Source organism: Crocodylus siamensis, chromosome 3, assembly GCF_052110815.1.
Source record: "Crocodylus siamensis isolate JL-2025a chromosome 3, ASM5211081v1, whole genome shotgun sequence".
Lineage (NCBI taxonomy): Eukaryota > Metazoa > Chordata > Crocodylia > Crocodylidae > Crocodylus > Crocodylus siamensis.
In genome coordinates, this window is record NC_143397.1 from 70,314,325 (window position 1) to 70,338,825 (window position 24,501).

General features: G+C 47.2%; 1 long non-coding RNA gene across 1 annotated transcript in view; it reads right to left on the reverse strand.

Moving 5' to 3' along the window:
• The window catches only part of LOC149868378 (uncharacterized), a 32,940-nt gene extending 8,788 nt beyond the window's left edge, over nt 1-24,152 (reverse strand). The window contains exons 1-2 of the long non-coding RNA XR_016440983.1: nt 24,032-24,152; nt 11,638-11,790 (exon numbers count right to left, since the gene is read on the reverse strand). This is a non-coding gene — a long non-coding RNA (uncharacterized LOC149868378). The remainder of the gene's footprint in view (nt 1-11,637; nt 11,791-24,031) is intronic.
• Between the last annotated feature and the right edge of the window lie 349 nt (nt 24,153-24,501).

Here is a 24,501-nt window from a genome sequence, read left to right on the forward strand (position 1 = left end):
GGGGCTTTTTGCCCCAGCACACGTGCTTGGACATGGACTTTGTTGAGGAGAAAATTGTGCACCTGGGGCAAAATAACCCTCCCTGGCTTCTCCCAGATCTGCAGCCAGGGTAAGCTAGAGCCTGGAGCCAGCACCTATGCTGTCCCCAGCAATATAAAAAGCTGTACTGCTGGGGCCAGGACAGGGCAAAAAGCCGCCCTGCCAAATAGCTCAGGGCTACTCACTCTCAGGAGCTTCTGGGGCCCATGCAATTGGTGCCTGAATACACTACCCCTTGTGCCAGCTGGACTGCTGAAGCAGCCCAGAGAGTTCCCTGCACTCTTTACCCACTGCAGCAGTCTGGCAATGGGGGGCTGCTGCCTGGATGTGACCAGCTGCATGCCTGCCAGACCAGAATGAGGCATCTGTCCCTCTGGGCCAGTTGCCAGTAGGTTCTGGCTGCAGGGTTGGCCTCTGTGTGGCAATACTGCCACATCTGCCCCCTGCCCAGCCATCTGGGCAGCTATCATCCAAAAGATGTTCTGGGTGTGGTGGCGTGCTTTGAACTGTCAAAGCATGTCCTCCTGGCCCCATTTGGCCAGCAGGTCAGCCACAGCCAGCTGCCAGTTCTGAGCAGGCAGGGTCCTGCCACTGGCCTCCCTAGCAGGAATTTTGGTGTTCCCTATTGGAAAACTGAAAAATCTCTGATAAAAAAAATCCCACAGTCATTCCGTAAAATACCCCAAAATCCATGTTCCTCCACAATTAAAACAAAAGACCACTATAAAGAGAGAGAGTGAGAGACAGAGATCAGTTGGGCAATATTTTATTGATATAACTACAGTGTTAAAGCACTGACTGTTCGGGCAGTATGGCCACACGGGGGTTACGGGTCCCAACAGGGGCCAAATGCCCCCTGCAGGGGCTACCATCACCCCCCGCAAGGCTCACATGCCCCACTCCAGGCCCCAATTGTTGCCCCACCTGGCCCCATCCCCCACCAGCTGCTGCAGCCCCCCTGATGGCTTCCCCATCCAGCCCCAACCCCACACTCCCCCAGGCCCCCATGGCTGCCCCCCCAACCCCAGGCACCAGCACTTCCAAAAAAAAAAAAAAAAAAAAAAAAAAGAGCCAGAAAAAACAGAAAAAAAAAAAAACTGGGGAAAAAAAGCCTCTACTTAACCCAGGAGCAGGAGTGGGGGAGTTCCAGGGACTCCTGGCAGAGCCCCATCCCAGGCAGAACAGGGCAGGAGGGCCTGGGCTGGTGCCATTGGGGCTGTCCCACTTTGCAGGCGGGGCCCCAAGTGATCCTGATGGCAGTTGGAGCTGCCAGTAAGTGCCAGGGTTTTTTGGGTTTATTTTAAATGAGCATGCTGGGGTGGGGGGGGGCAGGGAATGGGGGCCTTGGGGGGCTGAGGGGCTGGGTCCAGGCACTGTGGGGATTGGGGGGTCTGGGGGAGGCACCGCAGGGATCAGGAGCATCGGGGGGGGCAGTCAGGGGTTAGGGCTGGGCACTGCAGGGATCGTGGGGCTGGGGGAGTAGATGGGGCTGGGGGGGTCCCCTCATAGTCCCCTTCCCACTCCTCCAGCCCCCTGACCCCTTACTCACTGGCTCTGGAGCACGCTGCTTCAGCACCAGGGTGAGGGGTCAACCATGGAGATGCTCTGGCGTTTCCCTGGAGGACCCAGCCTCCGGTTTCCTCAGGGACCGTGCCCTGCTCCACTTTTTTAAACTTTGGTTTTCTTAGACCCCTGGATACCCAGGGTTCTAATTTTCTCCCCGTGCTGCAAGTTTGCAGCACAGGGAACATTTTTTCATTCCCTCATGTACCTCTTGCCCCCTCTCAAAGGCCTTTGGATATGTCCCTTAAGTCTTTTTCTTTCTGAAAAAGATGATAGTGACATTCCTAAATGTGGCCTGCTTGGTATCTTCAAGAACTGGGTTAATTTCTGAAATCAAGGATTCATCTGTAAGACTAAAAGGGGAACACCAAACATATCTGTCACTAAACAAACTGACAAGCTTGAATGCAACCAAGCATACATAGGCCCCCTTAGGGCCCTAAGCCAGACACATGCAGTGGCAATCTCTGAAGTATAAAGTAGTTAGAAAGTACATGCTGCTGTGGATCGCTGAATGTACATTGGAGACAAAAACAACTGAAATTCCAGTGAGGCTGTTTGTGGTTCATTACAATTTGGTTTAAGACTGAAATACTTCTCATGCATGCCTTCTTCCTACACTTACCAGAGGGAAAACAGAAGGAGCATTTGCCTGGGCCAGTTGAGTTTAGATGCAAGAATTCATTGTTTATATTATTACTGAGATCAGGTTTATGTAGTTTATGAAGATATTAAATGATCATTATGATATATGATATTTACTCAAAGCCAAGGGGAGGCTTCCCCCCCCGCCCAATCAACATGGAAGGGAAAAAAGCCTTGGCTAAGTACAGACAGTCAAGAAGTCTGAGGCTGAATTGATTCAGTCTTTGCAGCTTAGACTAAACTGAATAGATTACAGTTTTTGTTAGAAGGTACATGCAATGAGCAAGTGAACAGACATTCACGTTTGGTTCTGGAAATGCAGCCACATGCCTGAAGTGGCCCAGGCCAGAAGCTGAGGGGCACTAAAGCATGCCTCCCTGCTTGGCTGGAGCAGACAGCTTGGGCCAAGACTAGCCCACCTACCTGAGAGGGGAGGTTTGCAGAGGAGGTGCAAAGCATCCTGGAATGCTCGGTGACTGAGTTAACTTGAATCTAGGGGGGATCTGGAACAGAAGTTCAATAAACCAATTTAACCTAAATCAGTTAAGTCTGATATTACATCCATCCAGGTTTATCGTAAACCAGTTTCAGCCATTTTGAAAGTGGTTTATGTGCACTGAACTTCTCTTGTCTTGCAGATTTGAACTAGTTTCTAATCACTTACACAGATTGATGTGTAATTTGTGTCCCTAGCCCCTGTATTTGATTCAAGTACCAGCCAGAACAGGCAGAGGCTGAGCTCTGGCTTTGGCCCCAAGCTTGGGGCCAAAGCCAAGACTGAGCTGCTGCTCAGGCCAGGGTGGTTTATGTGGTAGGGAAAGCTGAAGTAGCTTTCCAAAAGATATGCTGGCACAGCAAATCCTATGTTCAATTTCTACTTCAGGAGTGACTGACTGGGAGAGCCTGACAAGGTATGGGAAATGCTCCAGGTTTTCCAGATGGTAATTTCCAAATGGGAATTTGTTGGGGGATGCAGGAGTGAAAATCTGTTTTTCTGAAGTCCAGGGTCTTTACTGTGCTGCTCTCCATCCTTGCTTTCCTCAGGATCCCAAACTAAATCATCTCATGGCCACTGCTGCCCCAAGTTGTCATCCACTATTACATTCCCAACAATTCTTCCCTGTTTGTGGGCAGTAGGTCAAGAAGAGCACAGCCCCTAGTTGGCCACTCCAGCACTTGCACCAGGAAGTTGTGCCCAACACTCTCCAAAAACTTCCTGCATACTGCTGTATTGTCTATAGGCAGAGGGAGAAAAGATTATTTGGAGGGGCTGAGCGTGTGTGTGCATGTGCACGCAACTATGTCGGGGAAGGGGCAGGGGAGGGGAAAGAGCCATGGTGGGGGAGAAGATTGAGGCTTCAGCAGTGAGGGAAGAAGTGGAGCACAGGCAGAAGCAGGAACTGAGTTGAGTGGGGCCCTGACCAGACTGGGTGGTGGGACAAATAGGCCGGGGGGGGGCGGGAAATGCCCACCATTCTGTGTGAGGGAGAGAGGCAGCTGCTACTGCACACTGGCTCTTCCCGGTAGGGGAGGATTTCCACTGCACTGTGCTTGAGGCAGCCCCTACCAAGGCAGGCCCTACCCAGTCCCTACCCAGTGTCACTGCCAGCTACCCTGAGTGCAGCGCAGCCCAACCCCTTCCCACCAGGAAGATCCCAGCATAGCCCCAGTCCCAGCCTGCAGTGGCAGCCTGCCCTCACCCCATGCAGATCTGGAAGCACATGCCCCCCATGCCCTCCTGGGGTGTACATAGCAGCAGGAGCCATGCCCCCTGGATGAACCACTCACTGCTGTGCAACACCTACCCCAGCCTCAGCCCCAGTCCCTCCCTCCACCGCTGCATGCACACCTCTCCCCACTCCTGCTGCAGCTGCCAGAAGTCTGCAGCTGGACTGCCTTGCAGTCCTACCACTGCCCTGCATTTGTGTGGGTTAAGCCTCTCTAGCCCCCTCCCCTTCTGCCACCTATGGTATTGTCCTCCTAGCAGATGTCAGGGTGATTGAAGTCCCCCCTGAGAACCAGGGTGTGTGATTGAGAAACTTCCACTAGCTGTTTGAAGAAAGCCTCATCCACCACATCCTCCTGGTCTATCTCAGACCCCTGCCACAACATCACCCTTGTTGCTCTCCCCTCTGGCCCTAAACCAGAGACTTTCAACAGGCCTATCTCCAGTTTCATACTGGAGCTCTGAGCAATCACATGACTCTTTTTATATAAAGTGCAATAACTCCTCCTCTTCTCCCCTGCCAGTCCTTTCTGAACAGTTTATACCCATCCATGACAATGATTCAGTTATATGAGCTATCCCACCAAGTCTGTTATTCCAATCACATCATAGGGCTCACCGAAATGTGGTGGGACCCAATGCATGACTGGGCAGTGAATATCAAGGGCTAAAGGCTGTACAGGAGGGATAGGACAGGGAGGAAAGGTGGGGGTCTACATTAAGGAGGAACAAACATCCTCATCAATTAGCAAAGAATCAGAGGAGGCACACTCTGAAATGCTCTGGGTTAGAATACAGGGCAGTTGAGGGGAAAGAGATTTAACAGTCGGGGTCTACTACAGACCACCTAGCCAAAGGGGAAGAGCTAGACCAGGAATTCTTAAGTCAGATCACAGAGGTAGTTAGGTCAAAGGACAAAGGTCATCATGGGTGACCTGAACCTTTCAGACATCTGCTGGGAAAAGCAGTCAGCCAGGTCTGACCGCTCACGTTGGTTTCTAGCCAGAATGCAGAACCTCCATCTAACCCAGGAGGTGCACAATCCCACCAGGGGAGAAGTCTTGTTGGACCTGATACTGGCCACTGGCAACAACCTGGTGAGGGGCTACAGGTGCTTGACCATCTGGGCGACAGCAATCATCGCCTCCTGGAATTCACTATCTAGCACAAGGTGGCAAAGGCCTACAGCAAGGCAGCAGCCCTAGATTTCAGGAGGGTGGACTTCAATGAGCTAAGGAGAATAGTCAGGCAAGCACTGAGGTCCTGGACGGGGGGGGAGCCATGTGTCCAAGAAGAGTGCTCGCTCCTTAAGGAGACGATCCTCCAAGCCCAAAAGGAGGTAATCCCAACATGGATCAAAGGGAGCAAGAGGGTGCAAAAGCCCCCATGGCTCACCAAAAGCATCCAGGAATGTCTCCTAGCTAAAAGGGAGGCACACACCCAGTGGAAGGGAGGGGCCATCACCAGGGAGAATTATACTGCAGTTGCTTGGCAATGCAAGGGGGTGGTCAGGAAGGCCAAGGTGGAGATGGAACAGGGACTAGCTTCCTGGATAAAGGACAACAAGAAGTCTTTTTTTAAATACATAGGGGGCAAAAAGAAGGTTCCAGGTAACGTGGGTCCCTCTGCAGGACATGCTAGGAAATTTGGTTGTCACACCAGATGACAAAACTAACCTATTTAACAACTTCTTTGCCTCCATTTTCCTGAGCAGGGACCAGATCATCCCCCCCACTGTGCCCCTCTCAGGCCCCAGGGGAGGCACACCTAGGCCAAGGGTCAGGGAGGATCTAGTCAGGAAATTTCCGAAGGAACTGGACGTATTTAAATCAGCTGGTCTGGATTATCTCCACCCCAGAGTGCTGAGGGAATTAGCTGCGGTCATTGCGGGACCCCTGGCACAGCTGTATGAGCACTTGTGGTGCTCTGGTGTGGTGCCAGAGGACTGGAAGAGAGCCAATGTGGTTCTCATCTTCAAAAAGGGGAGGAGGAGGACCCAGGAAACTATAGGCCAGTTAGTCTTACCTCAATCCTGGGCAAGCTTTTTGAGAGAATTATTCTGGCACATGTCCATGAGGGGCCAACAGGGGAGATTATGCTTAGGGGCAACCACCAAGGGTTCATTAGAGGCGGGTCCTGTCAAACCAGCCTGGTTGCTTTCTATAACTAGGTCACCAAATCCTTAGATGCAGGGGTAGCTGTGGACATAGTCTTCCTGGACTTTTGGAAGGCCTTCAACACTCTCTCTCACTCCTTTCTCATTAAGAAACTGGGGGACTGTGGTGTCGACACCTGCACAGTCAAACGGGTCACCAACTGGCTGGAGGGCCACACCCAGAGAGTGGTAGCGGATGGGTCATTTTCAGCATGGAGCGATGTGGGCAGTGGGTTCCACAGGGCTCAGTCCTTGGGCCTGCACTGTTCAACATCTTCATCAGTGACTTGGACAAGGGCGTAAAAAGCACCGTGTTCAAATTTTCTGATGACACTAAGATGTGGGGGGATGTGGGAAACCTAGAAGGGAGGAATAGGCTACAATCGGACCTAGACAGGTTACAGGGGTGGGAGGATGAGAATAGGATAGGATTCAACACTGACATGTGCAAGGTGCTGCACCTGGGGAGGAAGAACAAGCACCATTCCTACAGGCTGGGGAACTCCCTTCTCGTCAGTACAGAGGCAGAAAAGGATCCTGGAGTCATCATTGATGCCAAGATGAACATCTGCCGGCAGTGTGGGGATGCAGTCAGGAAGGCCAACTACACCTTGTCATGCATCCACAGATCCATTAAGCAGATCTAAGGAGGTGATCCTCGCCCTCTATGTGGCACTGATCAGGCTGCAGCTAGAGTACTGTGTCCAGTTCTGGGCGCCGCACTTCAAGAGGGATGTGGACAACATGGAGAGGGTCCAGAGGAAAGCCACTCGCATGATCAGGAGGCAGCAGGGCAGGCCCTATGTGGAGAGGCTACGGGACCTGAACCTGTTCAGCCTCCACAAGAGAAGGCTGAGGGGGGATCTAGTGGCCTGTTACAAACTAGTCAGAGGGGACCAGCAGGCATTGGGGGAAGTCCCTCTTTCCCTGAGCACTACCAGAAGTGACTAGAAATAACGGTCACAAACTGGCAGAGGGTAAATTCAGATTAAACATCAGGAGGCACTACTTCACTGTCAGGGCAGCTAGGATCTGGAACCAACTTCCAAGCGAAGAGGTGCTGGCTCCTACCCTGGGGGTCTTTAAGACAAGGCTAGACAATCACCTTGCTGGGGTCGTTTGACCCCAGTACTCTTTCCTGTTGTCAGAGCCAAATTTTGGATAAATGCTGATAACACAGAGAGTTAGCTCTGAGCATGCGCAGACAAGCCTAGTAGCGGAAAATTCCACAGCATGCCCAGCATGTGTCGCCTGTAGGACCCCAGGGCTTGTCTGTCAAACCTGACCTACTTTACTATTGCGAGCATGCTCAGCTCTGCTCAGCAGATGATGTAATTAGACCAGAAAATTCTATGAAAAATGCAACCTGATTGGCTAACTGGTTGCTATAAAAGATTTGTGAGCCCCCGCCCAGGAAAAGAGAGACCAGATGACAGGGAAGAGACTCAACCTGAGAACAGAGGCTGTCTTGGCAGGGACTGTCTCGCAGGGAGAGATTGACCCGATCCTGAGAGCAGAGGCTGCGGCTGCAGGGACTGCTCCTCGGGAGGGCTTTAGGCCCACCGGTCCCCTCACCGTGCTGTTTCCTGCAATTTGTTCTTCATCGATTTTTCGATCTGATTTCGTGTATTGATCCTCCGGCTACTGACTTCTGGCATCTGACAGACCATGATCCTGATTAACCCGCTCGATCAATGGCTACGACATCACTACATCCTTCAGCATAGACCTCGGCATCGGCATCACCATCAACTACTCGTTCGTCCACATTGGACTGGCGTCACATCATTCTTCGTGTTACAGTTCTGTTGTTTGTTATCCCAGTCAATAAGCTGTTGACCAGTCCTGGGACTATTGAGTCAGGCAGCCACACCTATCCTTCGGGGTAGAAAGCAAGGGCTCGGCTCGGGAACCCCATGGACCAACAGACTCCCTTGTTCGTACGTTATTATTTTACTGTAACTGAACAAGCAAGTTCCTCTGCCTACGCTTCAAAAGCGTAAGTAAATAAATCAACTTTATTTGAAACCGCACAAGTCCCATACCGCTCATGCTCCTCGCCGCTAATCCCGCCTGTTTCGTTCCGAACTGCTCGGCCCACTGTGACCTTGGGGCCCTGTTCCCTGACACCTGTCATGGCAGGGGACTGGACTTGATGACCTGCTCAGGTCCCTTCCAACCCTACTAACTATGAAACTATAGTTCTGTGACTATGAGAGGATTTCCAAATTCTTCATGCTCGTTTCCCAGGCTCTGTACATTTGTGTACAGGCACCTAAGGTAATTCAGTTGTGTACAGGCACTTAAGGTAAGTCGATTGCCCTGATTTCTCAGGAAGGATGAGAGCACCTCCCTTGTTGACCACTCTCACTTGCACTTTCTCTAGATTACCCACTTCCCCACTTACCTGAGGGCTTTGGTCTCCATCTCCCGGTGAAACTAGTTTAAAGTTCTGCTCACTAGATTAGTGAGTCTGTGTGCAAAGATGCTCTTCCCTCTCTTTATCAAGTGAATTTCATCTCTTCCTAGCAATTCATTTTGGAACATCATCCTGTGGTCAAAAAAGCCAAAGCCCTACTAGTCACAAGAAGCCATGCATTGATCTGCAGGATGTGCCCGCTCCTGCCCATGCCCTTTCCCTTAACTGGAAGGATTAAGGAGAACACCATGTGAGCCTCCATCCCCTTCACCCTTGCACCCAGAACCCTCTAGTCATTTTTGATCTCCTCAGGGTCTCCCCTGGCAGTATCATCAGTGTCCACATGAATGAGCAGCATAGGGTAGCAAAGATTGAATTGATTCAGCCTCAGGATTTTTGACCGTCTGTCCTTAGCCATACTGTTCTTCTCTGAACATCACTCCATGGATGGTGCTAGATGTTAACTTGAAATATAGCAACTTATTTAAATGTTTACCATTTGAACTGGTTTCTATGCAATTTTGGAAGTCTGGGTTGAATTGCATATATAAAAATGGTATATGTCCACAGCATATATTATGTAATATATATAACGAATATATATACATAAATCTATATGTAAATCTGTAATGCAGAAAAATGTATATTATAAGAGTGTAATGATGTGGAAATCATAACATGAGGATGATTTGGGTTGTGGAGTTGGAATCAGATGGAAAGGGCCTTGAAAACATGTTGGACCACCTGGCCAATGAAATGAGGGCCTCGATCTGAGTCCAGGGAAAGGGGTAGACCAAAGCAGGGCACCGGGTCAAAAAGAAGTTTCTTGACCACAGTGAGAGCATCAGCTCGTCGGCAAGGGTAAGTCTCAGGCCAGCCACTGAAAAGGTAGACAATGACCAGCACATATTTCCAGGGTCCTGACCTGGGCAGCTCAATAAAGTCCATCTGGAGGTGGGAGAAGGAATAATGGCCCAAAGTCCTGTGTAATGTGTGTGGCTGGCGGGGTGGTTGGCCAGGGTTGTGTCATTGACACTGCAGGCACTGGCAACAAAAAACTGCTACCACAGCAGAAAAACCCGGAGCATACCAATGACTATCTACCTCGGCCATCATCCCCCCTTTGGCCAAGTGAGCCACTGAGTGGGCCATTTGGGCTAAGAGGGACAACAGGGCCTGAAGGGCTAAAAGGCAACCAGAGGGGTGTTGCTACAAGCAATCAGGGTGGAGAGAGCACAGTAACAGGTATTGTAACATCAGAAAGAGTAGAAAGCAAAGGGGCTAGAATCTCTGGGTTTTCTCAGCTGTCCTAACACTGATCTTCACCTTCAAAGGACTGGGAAGGAGCTGGTCTGGGCGGTGGAGCTCGGTGGGCACCTGGCTGAAACGGAGGGGCACTAGCTGAGAGCGGGGGCTCCTGGGGTTTATTTGGGCACTCATTCTTCCAGTGGCCTTTCTGCTTGCAGTAGCAACACACATCATTAGGAATGTCAAAGGGACCAGGTGGCTAGGTTAAGCAAAACAGTCCGGTATCACCTTGAAGGTCTCTGATTTGCAGAGCCATCAATTTTTCCTGAGCCTTTGATTTTTCCTGCTGAGCTTTAGTATAGAAATGAGTGGCAGCAGCCAGAATTTTGGTGATGGGTTTAGCTCCCCATCCGATTACAGCTGTCTGCAGGGGCTCAGAAATCTTTGGTAACAACCCTAAAACAAAGGTCTGGATGATCACAGCAGAAAGGTTAGCTTCTGGGTCTTCATTGCCGGAATGTGCCTTAAAGGCTTGGATCAGGCAAGAATAGTAATCAGCAGGGTGTTCTTCTAGCTTCTGTTTACACATAGAAATTTTGGACCAGTCTGTCTTTTGAGGGGGAACCTCAGGGACAGCGTCTAGGACCTGTTTATAGAGGTCCTGCAGACTGGCATTGCCAGGGTCCTGAGCAGGCCAATGGGCCTCTTTTAGGAGTGTATCCCTTTTGTCTCCAGAGAGAAGACCACTGAGGAGCATCTGAATGTCACCATAAGTTGGCTTATAGACCTTAAAAAGGGTTTTAAGCTTTTGAGCAAACCCTGTAGGGTCTTCACAAAGCTTAGGGAAAGTAATTGACCAGAAGATGATTTCTGAGGGTGAGAAGGGGACATGGATTACCACGGATTGCTCCCCCCCTCCCCAGCACAGGGTATTCTTGGAGAGGATTCTTGGAGAGGATACTGTGCCACAGCAAGGTTTCCACCCCGATGAGTAGTAATCTTTTTTACAGTGGCTCCCTTTGTGTCTATGTCAGTGGTAGCATTGCGGCAATTCCACAGAGTCAATCTAATCGGGGAGTCATGTTGGTCTAGGGCAGCCGAATCTATGGTCCACCCATCTACAGGGTCTAGGGGGACAGTAAACTCAAATTGGTCCCCCTTGGGAGAATTAAAGGTGAGAGTAGTAACAGGAGGCAATGAGCCAGAAGCAAGCGTCGGCAGAGTTATCGGAAAAATCAGTGAGGATGCAGCAGCGCCTGAGGCCGCAGGACCAGCAACCGGCAGCGTAGCAAAGGCCGGAGTGAGCTGTGGCGGGACAGGGGCCAGAGGCAGCAGTGGGGGCAGAAACCAATGATCCAACAGGTCATCTTGAGGTGGATCATCTGGTGGTGGAGGCACGACAGGGTATAGCCTAGCCAGATGTGGTGAACAAGGGGCAGGTGGGGTTGGCCCCTGGCATTGGAAATCCTTAACTTGGTTCTGAAGGTGATCAATCTGTTTCTTAAATTTTTCCTCACTCTCCTTGTAGGAAGCCATAAGCTACTTATGTAGCTTTTTGGATTCGTCTTCCCATAGGTACCAGGCTTCCATTTGAACGGGGTGCTTGCTTTCCAAATTTCCCCAGAGGTATTTGAGAATTTGCTGATCCCAGGACCCATCTAAGGGCCAGTGTAACTTAGGGTCATCATTGGTATACTGATTCCATTTTGCTAAGTATTGAGTTTACCGGGGCCCATATTTTAGATGCATGAACCAGGCAGGATCCTGCTGTGGGACCTTAGAGGTCCCACTACCCATTGTCACGCCTAGGACTTACAGACACCAAAACAGACAGGTACTCACCCTGGCCAGGGACTTTTCCTTCAGAGCCAAGCAGGCAGATGACAGACCAGGGTCCAGGGTGTCAAAGCCGCAGAGCCAAAGAACTGGGTCGAGGAGAGCCTTCTCAGAGCAATGGAGTCGAAGCGCCGAGACGAGGGTCCTACTCGAGGCGGTCTGTGTAAGGACACATCCCAGATGAGCCCCCAAGATGATGTGGAAATCACGACAGGATCACTGCTTGGCTAACAGAGTGCTTTATTTTTCATGGCCACAGGAGAAGCAGCAAGGGCGGCTAATTCTCTGTAGCTGCAGAGCACAGGCTCTGTTATATGCTTGTGAGAAAAAGACACACAGAAGCCTCCCCCTGAATACATTCTTGGCAGTCTGACAATAAATCACCCTGGAGTCTTGCTAAACTAAACGTGTTTTCTCCAGCTGTCTCCTGCTAAGTTTATCTCAAGGTCCCTTTGTTTTTCGGCCTTTACTTATGCTCCTTATTATGGCCTAACTTTATTTTTGCTTGCTCCAGTACTTTTCCTCATCAGTAACATTTATCTTAAATTATAAGTGAGGAATACCTATGACTGGCCTAAATAGCTATCCCTGAGCTGTGGTATATAGCATGCTGAACATCTTGATTTTGAAACAAAAATGCTAATATTTTCATGATTTAAATTGAATGTATTTAAAGATGACAAACATGATTTAATAGGTTTCTGAGATGACTTCTTTTCTTTAAGCGTGTAGTTTGAGGAACTGATATGGTTTAATCATTTTTAACAATTAAATTCTTGATATTGTTGCTGTAGTTCTTAAGGATATGTGAAAGGCTGATTGATTAGTTCATCAACACATTCATGATGCTAATTGAGAATTTTCTGTGGTGAGTGACAAACTCATATGAATCCTATCCATCAACTGTAGATAAATCAAACCAACAGTTTTCAACTTAGCTACTCAGCTGGCTTATTTAATTTCACCTGATAAATGTAATTCCTCTGAAGTAATTTAAAAAAAACCCAAACAAACCCTGTTTCTCCAGATTAAAAAATAGATTTTTAAAAAAATTATTGACAGGATACCAATTATACAAAAGATGTATTTTAATCATATCCAAGACAACCTCGAATTTAAGATGACCCCTCAATAATTAGATTCTATATGTGAAAAATTCTAAATTTATTATAATTTTTCTTGTATAGAATCAAATTATGGGATGGGTGCATCTTAAATTCATCCCCACAAAGCAGCAGTGGGGGGCATGTCCCCTGTCCCATGTATCCCCACCCTTTGCTTTTCCTGGCTGCCCCTACCCTTTGACCCCATTGTGCCCCCTGCCTCCTGTCCACCCGCCCATTTTTCTCTGCCAAGTGCCTGTCCCTCCTGCCACTTTCCCCCCACAGTGCCACCCCCAAAACATGTGCCTCCTTCTCCAAGGCCCTTGTTCCCTGTGTGTGTGTGTGCCTGCCCTGCTTCTACCTGTCCTTGGTGAGTGCCCTGATCCTGCCTGCTTCCCCATCCTTTGCTACCCCCTGTGCCTGACCTCTTGACCTCTGTCACCTTCCCCCAGTGCCTGACCCCCTCTCTGCTTAACTTCTGGGTGGCTATGGTTCCAACTCCAGGATAGTCAGCAGCAGTGGCAGCCCCACCTCAGCCCCAGTCCTAACCTGGCCAGGCAGAAGCAGAGGCAGCAGCCTCAGGCACAGCTAGGTCAGGGCCACAGGGGCTGGAGCAAGAGCTAAAGCTAAAGCTAAAGTTAAGTAGGGTGGGGTGAGGGCAGTGGCTGGGCGTGGGCAGGCAGGGGAGGCAAAACGTGTGGCCTGCCCTGTGTTCCTTACAAGCTGCACACCATAGGTCTCCTTCATGGACCCCCCCAACACTGCATGGTCTACCCCACACTCTCCTACCCCATATGCTGTGCCAGCATATCCTTTGGAAAGCTGCTTCACTGTGTCTTTGCCATCCAAGATCTGCAGGTGGAAATTAAGATCCTTGTCTACAATGCACGGGTTATCCCCACACTCTTCCATGGATGTGAGATATGGCTGACATATCAAAGCCATCTTAGTGCCTGGAATGGTTCCACCAGTGCTGCCTCAGGAAGATCCCTCACATTAGATGGAAGACCACCACACCAATGCCAGCATCCTTTCTGCAGCTAACATAACCAGCAATGAGGCAAAAATTGTGAAACATCAACTCCACTGGGCTGGCCACTGTGTTCAGATGGCCGATACTTGTCTCCCAAAGCAAGTCGTCTCAACTGAATCATGGTAAGAGGACCCACAGAGGACAGAACTGCTATAAGAACACCCTGAAAGCATACCTTAAGAAGGATGGCATCAACTGGGAAATACTAGCTGGTAACAGGTCTTAATGGCACTGTACCATACATCAAGCTACAGCCCACTTTGAAGAGAACCATCTTACTCAGGAAGCTGAGAAATGACAGAGGAGGAAGCAAAGTGCAGAACATCCTGGCCTACAGTTGTACTCTTCCCCCTCCCCCCACAAGGCACCACCTGTCATACCTGTGGAAAAACTTGCAAAGCATGGATTGGACTCTTCAGCCATATTAAAACCCATTGTAACAAGTCACAACCACTGGGGCAGCCATGACATCTTTCAGTGAAACTGAGACTCCTGTCTGACTCATATTCTATGGCCTCTTTTCTCTAGTTCAGTCATCCACTATGTCTTGATCTTACTATTAAAGAGTGTTTAAGGGAGGCTACCAATAGGCCTCAGAGTGAGTCTCAGTCCTATTAGTTCTCCCCACCAAGGTCTCATTCCCATCCTCCATCTTAAAAGATCACTCCCAGCATGACTAGGCCCCTGTAGGGCACCTGTAGCCTTAGGGGAAAATTGTATGGCTCCTTGTCCTCCCTTATACCTTGCCCCAAGCGTGTTACACCAATGTTGTTCCCTCTGTTGGGGCCTTGGTTTCCCCAGCCTCCACCCCTTTCAATCTCACTAGGTCAGTTTGCCTAGGCCCACCATGCCAGACCTGGCTTTGGGGGCACTAACTTCAATCTATTGCCTTCACCCTCAGGGTCCCTGACCTCTGTCGGACCATGAGGACCACACTCTTCTGGTACCGGCCTTAGCCCCTATATCACTGGGCCCCTCCCAGGAAGCATACTTTTGGCCTCCATCTCTGTGTGCCCGTCTCAGGCATCAGGTCTCTAAACACCGTCTCATTGTGCCCCTCTCATGCACCGGGTCCCTGGCTCCTATAAGCTCTGTAGCCTTTTACTGCCCCTCACTGGGCTGTATCTTTATCTTTAGGCTTTGAGCCCACCCCTGGTAAGAGATCAAGGCAATCACATGCTTCACAGTTACTAATGAGACCTCCAAAACTGCCCGTTATAGTCCCAGCCCAAGCTACCGGCTCAAAAAGCAACATAAACACAAGCCCCTGGGCTACAGCATAATAATGACAATAGAAACATCCCTCTGCCCCTTTAAGAGGGCAAATATTTGCCCTCTAGTATAGCATTCCTCCATGCAGGGTATAGTATACCCTCTGCCCCTTTAAGAGGGCAACTATATACAACTAGTATAGCATGCCTCCCTGCCAGGGTACTTTGTGAGCTCCCAGAGCCTCACTACATCTGTAGGCAGTGAAACAGACAGTCAAGCATGCCTGGGTGTCCTTTCTAGGCAGGAGCTCCCTCCCCAGCAACTGCCAGAGACAGACTCCCCTGCCAGCTGCAGCCTTAGACTTAAATGCTCCCAGGATCCTGCCTACGTCCAGTCAGCTGATCACTTGCAGGTGTCTGCTAACTGTCTTGTTTTCTCTGTTGTCCTGGAAACCTGCCTGCACCCCAATGTCTGCCTTGAAGTACTCCCTGGGAGGGCTACTCCTGGCCAGTGAAGTGGTTGACCCTCCCTCCTGCCCCGCTCCCAGCAGACATCATCCTCATATTGAGAGTAACTCAAGGAAGGAAGGGGGTTGGCAGGAGGAGTGGGGGTCCATGGGAAGCTGTCTAGGTGGGCAACAGCAGAGAGTGCAGGTAAAAGTAGGTTGACCAGTGCCTCACACACCCAGTGCCCTGGCCCCTGGTGGCAGGTATGCTGCTTGCCTGGAGCCTTGGCACGGGTGGGAGTGGGGGAGCCCACAGCTGTCACTGCCACAAATGGTGCTCCTGCTGTGAGGCGTCCTCCACCCGCCATACCTCCTCCACCCAGGCTTCATGGAAGAGTTCTCCCTGGGCCTTACAAATGTTATACAGCACACAGATTACAATGATGATCCAGGGGAGGATGTTCTCAGCAAACCTGAGGCAGGAGGTGAGGGTGCACCAGCTTCCCTTGAGGCAGACAAAGGCACACTCCACCAGGGCACAAGTCTAGCCCAGGTACCAGTTGAAATGAGCCTTCTGGAAGTCCAGATGGCTGGTGTAGGGCCACATGAGCCAGGGCAGAAGCAGGTAGGAGGGTCCCCAGTGAGAAAGGGTGGGACCACCATGGTGCCCAGCACCCCTAGCACAAAGCAGCTGCTCTCCACCAGGGCTTGCAGGCCAGAGTTGCAGAACATGTGTACATTGTGAACATTGTCCACACAGTCAGCACATTCATGAAGGTGCTGCAGTGGTCAATGATGGCTTGGAGCCCAACTGAGTGAAAGTGTCTCTGGCTGTAGTAGGGGTGGTCATAATGGGGCAGGAAAGTAATAGGGATGTGGGTCTTGTCCAGGGCCCCAATGCACTGGGAGAAGCCCCAGGCATGGAACCCTATCAGCACCACTAGGGAGTCATGCATCTGGAGCACCATGTGCCCCAACACATCCTGGAGGGTGCTGCACATCTCAAGGATGACATCCCCAGCTGTGGCCTTGCCCACCCCAAAGAGATGGCCCACATAGCAGAGGCTGGTGGGCATGGCCAACTGGAGCAGCGCAAGGGCCAGCTGGATGTCCATGGACAAGGCCTGCTGTATGTTGGTGTCCTGCCACTCCAGGTGTGGCCAGAGTAGCCCCAGGAGATCCCAGAAGGTGGCCTGGGTCATCCAGAACACCTCCAGTCACTGCTTGTCATCCCAGATCTGCTGAATGCTGTGCAGCCACCCATCCTGGCTGGCCTAGTGGGCCCAGAGGCAGTGGGGCTGCAGGCCTAGGAGGGCGAGGGCAGCCCCAGTGGTGGCATCCAGCAGCCTGTTGTTGGCCTCCTGCCAGAGTCCATCCAGCTGGCTGAGGTCCAGGCTGCAGGCGCAAGGCAGCAGCAGCCCTGGGATGATGTGCTGCAGCCAAGCAGGCAGTTACTGCATGTCAAGGAGCTGGTAGAGCCCAGACAGCTATGAGCCAGTGGCAGTGAGGAGAGAGCTGCCACATACTGCCCCTGCACTGTGCATGCTACTCCTGGCCAGTGAAGTGGTTGACCACAGGGCAGAGAGCAAGGATGGCTTTTCAAGATAGCTGTCTGCTGCTGGCAGCTGTAGTCAGAGCTTCAAGTGCCCCCTGGTGGCTGCAGAGGCTCATTGCAGGGCTGGAGGAAGTGGCAGCAGTTTGGTGCTAAGAGCAGCAAATGTGCTGCCACATCTGTGCACATGTAGATGCCTTTCCAGAAGCAGTTATTTGCATGTAGTTTACCTGCAAGTAAACTGATCTTGGATCAAATGCATGTGTAGACAAGCCGGCTGAGTATATGTTATACGAAAAATAAACCTAGTTTTAACAAGGTAAGAAATCCATGCAAAAGTTCAAGGAGCTACTGGAGGGTGCAGATAAAGTAATGTTTTTAAAAACTGTCTAGGCAAATAGTAAAAAACACATAGGAAATCCTGGAACAAACAGTCCCTAGGTTAACCTCTGATGGGGACTACAGCTCAAATTTCTCACTGAAAGCTGATGAAAAGGGCCAGTGCCAAATTGTGATGAAGTATTGAGTGCTGTAGGAGGTCAAACATGAATTTCAATTTTTTTCCTGTTAATATTTACTTCCTAATCCCCTCCAGTTCTTAGTACTCATTCAATTAATTCTACAAATGATACTTTATTATAATAATTATGAAGTATTTCATATGTAATATACTTACAAATTTAAATTTGTTTTTTCTAGATTGCACTTCATTTTCAGTTGTTTAATAAACATACAATTGGTTAAAATAACCTAAATCAGATTAACTATTTAAGTGGGTCTTGAAGGCACATTTCACATGCATTACTGTCATCAGTTCCATTAATGCAGTAAACTCTCTGCATGATTTACATATAATATTCTTGCATTAACACATAAAAAAATGGAATTTAATGAGGTTAAAGTCTACACATTGATTTTACATTAACAAGATATTTGCCATAGCTATACACTAATATGAAAATATACCCCAAAATGCACATAAACACAACTTAACACAATAATCTGATGCAGCAGCAGGATGAAAAGAAGGCAACATATTGCCAGTGCCCACAGCAAAGTGTAAATAACTAAACACAATGGCCTCAAAGTCACAGTTGCACTTAACAGTTTTAAACTATTTGCCACCATCAGAGAATTAAATACAGAAATACAACAGAGTTCAGAAAGCAGATAAATGAGTGCTGAGAGGCAGGAGAGGCATAGGAAAAGCCTCCTGGCTAAATAACAACACTAAATCATGTCTGCTCTCTGTGACCAAGAATGTAGAAATCAATGTCAGAATTCAGCAGCAATTTATTCAGGGGCAGGAGACCAAAACAAGTGAGGAAGAGTTTGAGGACACCTTTCAGGGAATAAGAAAGTGTTCAGCTGCATACAGAATAGAGATGAATGGACCTGATCACCCCCACTCAGACAGTTCTCTCCTAAAGGCTGAAAGAGGTGCTGTATAGACTCATTGTTCTCAGAATCAGAAAGCCAATAGAAAAACCCAATAATGGATACACTCACTGGTGACTGAGGGAGAAGTGGCAGAACCTTTAAATGAGACAAAACTTTAAAACAATACATAAAAAGGAAACTTTTTCCATTACATTTCACAGACTTTTCACAGATACTAGGGCTGGAAGGGACCTCAGAAGATCATCGAGTTCAGCCCCCCTGTCCTAGGGCAAGAAGTCAGCTCGGGTCAAAGGATTCCAGCAGGATAGACATCCAAATGTTTCTTAAAAGAGCCTGGAGTAGGTGCTTGCAACACCTCTGGAAGCAGTCTATTCTAGGCCTTGGGAGCTCGGACAGTAAAGAAGTTTTTCCTTATGTCCAGCCTAAAATAGTCTTGGAGGAATTTGTGACCTTGTTATCCCTTGGGGTGCCCTGGTGAACAGGCATTCCCCCAGATCCCGATGTACACCCCTTATATACTTATAGGCAGCCACTAAGTCACCTCTGGGCCTGCACTTTTCCAGGCTGAAGAGTCCTGTGGCTCTCAGCATCCCATCATAAGGCCTGTTCTCATGCCATCTGATCATGTGCGTGGCTCTCCTCTGGACTCTCTCAAGCTTTTCCACATCCTTTTTAAATTGTGGAGCCCAGAATTGGATGCAGTACTCCAGCTGCAGCCTCACCAAGGCTGAGTACATCCTGAGATCTGCTTGAGAACCATCCATGGATGGAAGCCAGAGTTTTGCTCGCTTTACCAGCTGCTACCTTGCATTGGTGGCTCATGTTCACCTTGTGGTCAATCATGACCCCCAAAGTCACTTTCAGCCGTGGTGCTAGCAAGTGTAGCATTGCCGAGCCTATAAGCATGATGTGGGTTTTTTCTCCCAGGGTGGAGTACCTTTCATTTTTCCATATTGAAAGTCATCAATGTCCACATTGTTAATAAAGATGCTAAAGAGTATAGGTCCAAGGATGGAGCATTGGGGGACACCACTGGTCCTATAAGACAAGAAGTTCATTATCCTATTGAGAGTACGCCTACCTCCTGGTTCCCAGCGTCTCACAGTCTACTTCTCCCCAAGATGGATGTCAGAAATGACTACATCTCCTCCTCCCACCTTGGTTCTAACCATTCTCAGGCACAGTACCATTAACTCAGAAAGAACTCCTAAAGCGTGCCCTATTCTGACAGCCACTTCAGCCAGGGTCTGGAACAAGACAAAAGCCAAATGAAGCCAAGGTAACACTTGCCCAGTTAAACACAGGAAATCACCAACAAAACTTAAAGAGTTATCTGTGTTGATGCAATGTTGAATTTGGCTCAGAGAAAGTGAAATCTGCAAGCCAAGATTCTTGCAGCAGCACGTATCCGTAAGATATGCTTTAGCCATATCTTCAGTCCTGTTTTAGTCTAACCAAAATTACTGGGCCCAATATGAAGGTAACTTGCTGAGATGTCATGGTCTGTGATGTCCTAGAAGAAAAACTAAATGATGTAATGACCCCTTCTGTCCTTAAACCCTATGACTCTATGAATTGGCATTGAATATATTTCTGATTTAGAGCCAATTCCTGTTCACCTTACTTAGCTGAGTAGTAATGCAGTTAGTGTGATCACTCACATAAGGCAAAAGCAGAATATTGTCCCTATTTCACCTATTAGAAAATATACACAAGGTGAGACTCTTAGCCAGTTTGATACAGCAAAAACACTTTAGTTTTTGTATTTATTGATTTTAGTTAATTCTGTATTTAATGATTCAATCACACCTTTAATGAGACTAACATGAGTTTGTACAAGCTTTTTGCATTTAATATGTATATTTTTTTTATTATGGTTGTATTTAGCCCTGGTCAAGACTGTGGCTCCATCGTGATCTGCACTATACAAATATAATAGGGAGAACTATCTTTGATTGGAAGAGCTTACAGACATGAGAGAAAAAAGATGCAAGTGAACACAGAAGAAAAGACTGATCAGATTACTTTTCCAAATTCATACTGCTATACAGGGGCAGAACTGCAAAGGGAGTTTCTGGCTCTCCATCTGGTGTCCTGACCTCTCTACAATATTGCCTGTTCATTATTTCATCTTATTTTCATTTTAGTATATCTACTCTGTTTCTTTTATCGGTATAACTGTTTGCAGTCAGTATACCATATAAATGTGCAATGTTTTGTGGTATTTAATTTTACCTTTGTTATGAATATCACGGGCAAGTCCATGTACACTTATGTGTGTATGCATTAAAAAGATACTTTAATTATCCCACAAAAGTCTTCTTCTTTGAATTTTAACTTTGCTTATAATAGCAAAATGTATGAACATAAAATGCTCCCATCCCCCACACTGAGTGCTAGATGAAAGAAAAACCATAGTCAATACTAGGCAGAAAATCAGCACATAATTTTTAACATACCAAATGGAACAATAAAACACTGCACCATACCTAGACTTCACATACATGAAATATATTACAAATAATGCTTTATGTTGCACAGTATCTGCTGACTAGGGCAAGTACAAAAAATGGATTTATGCTCAACATCATAAATCCCTTATCAATTGCAATCAAATGCATATGGCATAAGAATTTGCTTTACACCATTACTGAGGGGGAAATAAATCATTGATAAAACAGGTAATCACTCAGTAGTGGTCTGGTCATAGCCAACAGGTAACTGATCTGCAGTTTTATCCTCTTTATTCTTGAAAGAATAATTGTCAAAAAATGACAAAGTATGGTGCAAAACATTCTTTTCTGCTAGACACTAAAATTGTGGAATACCCAATTATACATGGGGTTTCAAATCAATATTTTGATAGGTCTTTAAGATGAAGCATTCTTTTGATAGTAGCCAAATTAAGGTCAACATTAAGAAGCAAATTTACCCTGCATAATTTAGTGCTGTGACTAGTGCAGTGTAATTAATGGTACGTCTATAACACTGCCAGAGCATTAGGTTGAATTTACTAACAAATGTTTCTCCCATTTTTATTTCTGCCTTGATGATTTGCTTTACATTAATAAATGAGGTTAAAATTAATATCACTTTAGGATATAATAGCCCATTTAATTTGATGGATATCTTGCAGCAAGTTTCATGTGACCCATTTTGCTGTTATGTAATGAATAAACAACGACAAGAGTATATAGTTAGTTTTAAAAATACAAAATAAAACAGAGACTGCCCCCCTCCCGCCACTTTTCTTAGGTTTGTTTGTTATGCTGTTTTTGCAACCTTTTATCATTCAAAACCAAAAGACAAATACAACAAATACATTGGGCAATTTAATTTTAGTTAAAATCTTAACATGAATAGCTTTCAGGGTTGACCCTTTTTAGCACATACACAATAACTGTAAAGAAAATATAGAAGCATTAGAGATTTCATTAGTTGGTGCTGCCCACATCAGAACAAAAAGTGTGATATGCTGAAGCTCTTAAGAAATTATATATACATTCTTTTATTCTAATTCTAAGTAAATAAGGATAGACTATTGTATTCAAATTATTTCTATTGTATCCAGTTAAATGAGAGACAATACATTAAGAATTTTTAAACGTATCTGAGAGGGAATTAGCCATATGCTACAGAGACATCCCTCTTCAACTACCCATGGAACTGCAGCAGGAACACACTGATTTGGGTGTCTTTAGGGCTGTGGAGATGCAGTTATAAAACAGGAAAGATGTCCTCACAAGAACCTACGGAAGGACTGATAGGCAATGTGCCAAATCACATACAATATCTCATGGGCAGCTCAGTTCTCTTGGTTATAAAGATTCTCCATTGATGTGGCATAAGATGAAGGAAGGTAACTTAAATGGCCAACCACCTTAAGGTGACTGTGGGAAAATGTACAAAATTACTCCACAACTCTCTCACTGGCATAAACTTAAGGGCTCACAATGGAGTAGATCCCCTGAGGAGATTAGACAAGGTAAAAATGATTCAGGGACGCCCTTATTTAAAAAAAAAAAAAAAAAAAAAAATTCATGAATGCCAAGAATCTGATTATATGAAGCAGACCTCCATGTGTGCAAAATGATACAAATTTATGGGAGTGCCCTATTCAAAACTATGTAATTTTGTGTCAGATGAAAGAGCTCATTGTTTCCTACGCGTACATATATTCAGAAACTTGTATTGTTAACAGCAGAAGTTTTTCAATGCATCTAGTGACATCTATACACAAATATGTACAAACTGTTTACAACAAACAAACTGGAAGTCTGGAAATGAAAACTCTCCCCAATGACTGACTTCCCTCACTGAGCAAATAAGGGACTAGTTGCCACTTGCTTTGCATCATTTCATTACATCAAACAAGATTTGATCAGATTTTTTCCAGATAGTTTCAAATGGTGTTTGAAATTAACATAGGCCCCTGTAGTTAGCTGCTTTGGTATATCAGTATCTCTAATGACAAGGTGCTTCTGCAGTTACTACATAGGTAGAACTCCCAGGGAAACCATAAAAGGTTTTCCTTTATAACAGCTATGTGAATGGTCTGAGCAACTCCAGAACTGACAGATAAGGGATAACTGCTATAGTATGTACTGGGGAGGTTGGGGGACCCCGTTCTGCACCCCTGCTCGTCCCATTGCTGCTGCTGTTGCTGTCCCCAGTGGAGACAGGCGTGAGTGGAGTCCCAGAGATACTTCTGCCTTGCTGCAGCTACAAAAGGCAGGGAGCAGCTGCATAGAGAACTGGTCTTGGATGGCGACAACAGTGGCGTTGTGCAGATTCCTCCTTACCGTACCTACTCTCCTGGCCAGTGGGGGAGACCTTCAGGGTAAGGGTGGGCAGGAAGCAGGTGGTGGAAGGAGGAATCTGTGGACCACTGCTGCTATTCCTGGCCAAGTGCAGCACCCCACTGCCCTCAGATCAGCTCAGGGAGAGTAACACAGGGGGTGGCAACAGGCAACACCCCCTCCTCCCCTTATGTACACCAACTTCCTGCCCCACTCCCTAGTGCCTTCTGTCAGCCCAGGGGGTCCATCCATGCCTCAACCCTGTACCACACCCCCCTTTCATAAACCTCGGATCAGTGGGCCCCAACATGAGGAAAAGTTGTTTTAGGATTAAAAAGTGTATTGGTCCACACCGCCAAATATTCTCCTTATTCAGAAGGAAGAATCCCTTCTCTTTAGCAAAACACTTATACTTTCTCTACTTTACCCTTCACAAGCATGCATAGCCCAATTTCTTCAAGAGAAGTTGTTTTTTCTCATTATCCCTATTTTACTCTTCAACTGCTGACAGGTATGCAGTTTCTCAGAATCAAGGCAAATCAACATTCAACTCTGAATCTGCATCAAAAGTACTTTTGGTCCAACATAATTTACATTAGTATTAAGATCTGCCTGCAGCCAAAATTAGAACAAAGGTTCTGTTGTTTAAACCAGTTATGCAGTACAACTTTTCAGCATATACACCAAATAAGGGCAAAACAAATAAACCTGGATTTGACAAACATGGGTGTAAGCATTATAACTAATTAAAAATCTAGCATCTTATCACACACTTGCACAAAAAATTGCATGAATGAAATAATAAAGGTCCATCTCAAGATGACAAAACATAGAACCCTTCAAATATTAACATACCTGCAGTCGCTCCACGGACTTCCACTGAAGTGTGCAGAAAGACTCCAGAACTGGGCATATGGAGTTACAGTTCATTTATTATAGAAACAGCTCAGGCAGTGTCTGAACACACTCTTTCAAGGTCATTTGCTAGATAAAACAAAGATCATGAGTACATGCTCAATTTCTACAGGCCAGGGGAGTAAAAACGATTTTGTATTAGAAAGAGCATTCCTCTGCACCTCACAATATACCATGACTAGCCTAATAGGCCAATCCACCAGGAACTGCTTCTTCTCCAGTACACTGGGGGGAGGAGGGGGAGGGGGAAGCACCCTCTTTTCATCACCAGGTCTGGCTTTTTAAAAATGCCTATCTAACTTCACTGCAAAAATACTTTTCTAGAGTACATTAAAAAGGCAGCTCTGGTTTCAATTAGAGCTGTGTTAAAAACTTCACTGTCAAGAGAAATGGTCAGATTTTGGCTTCTC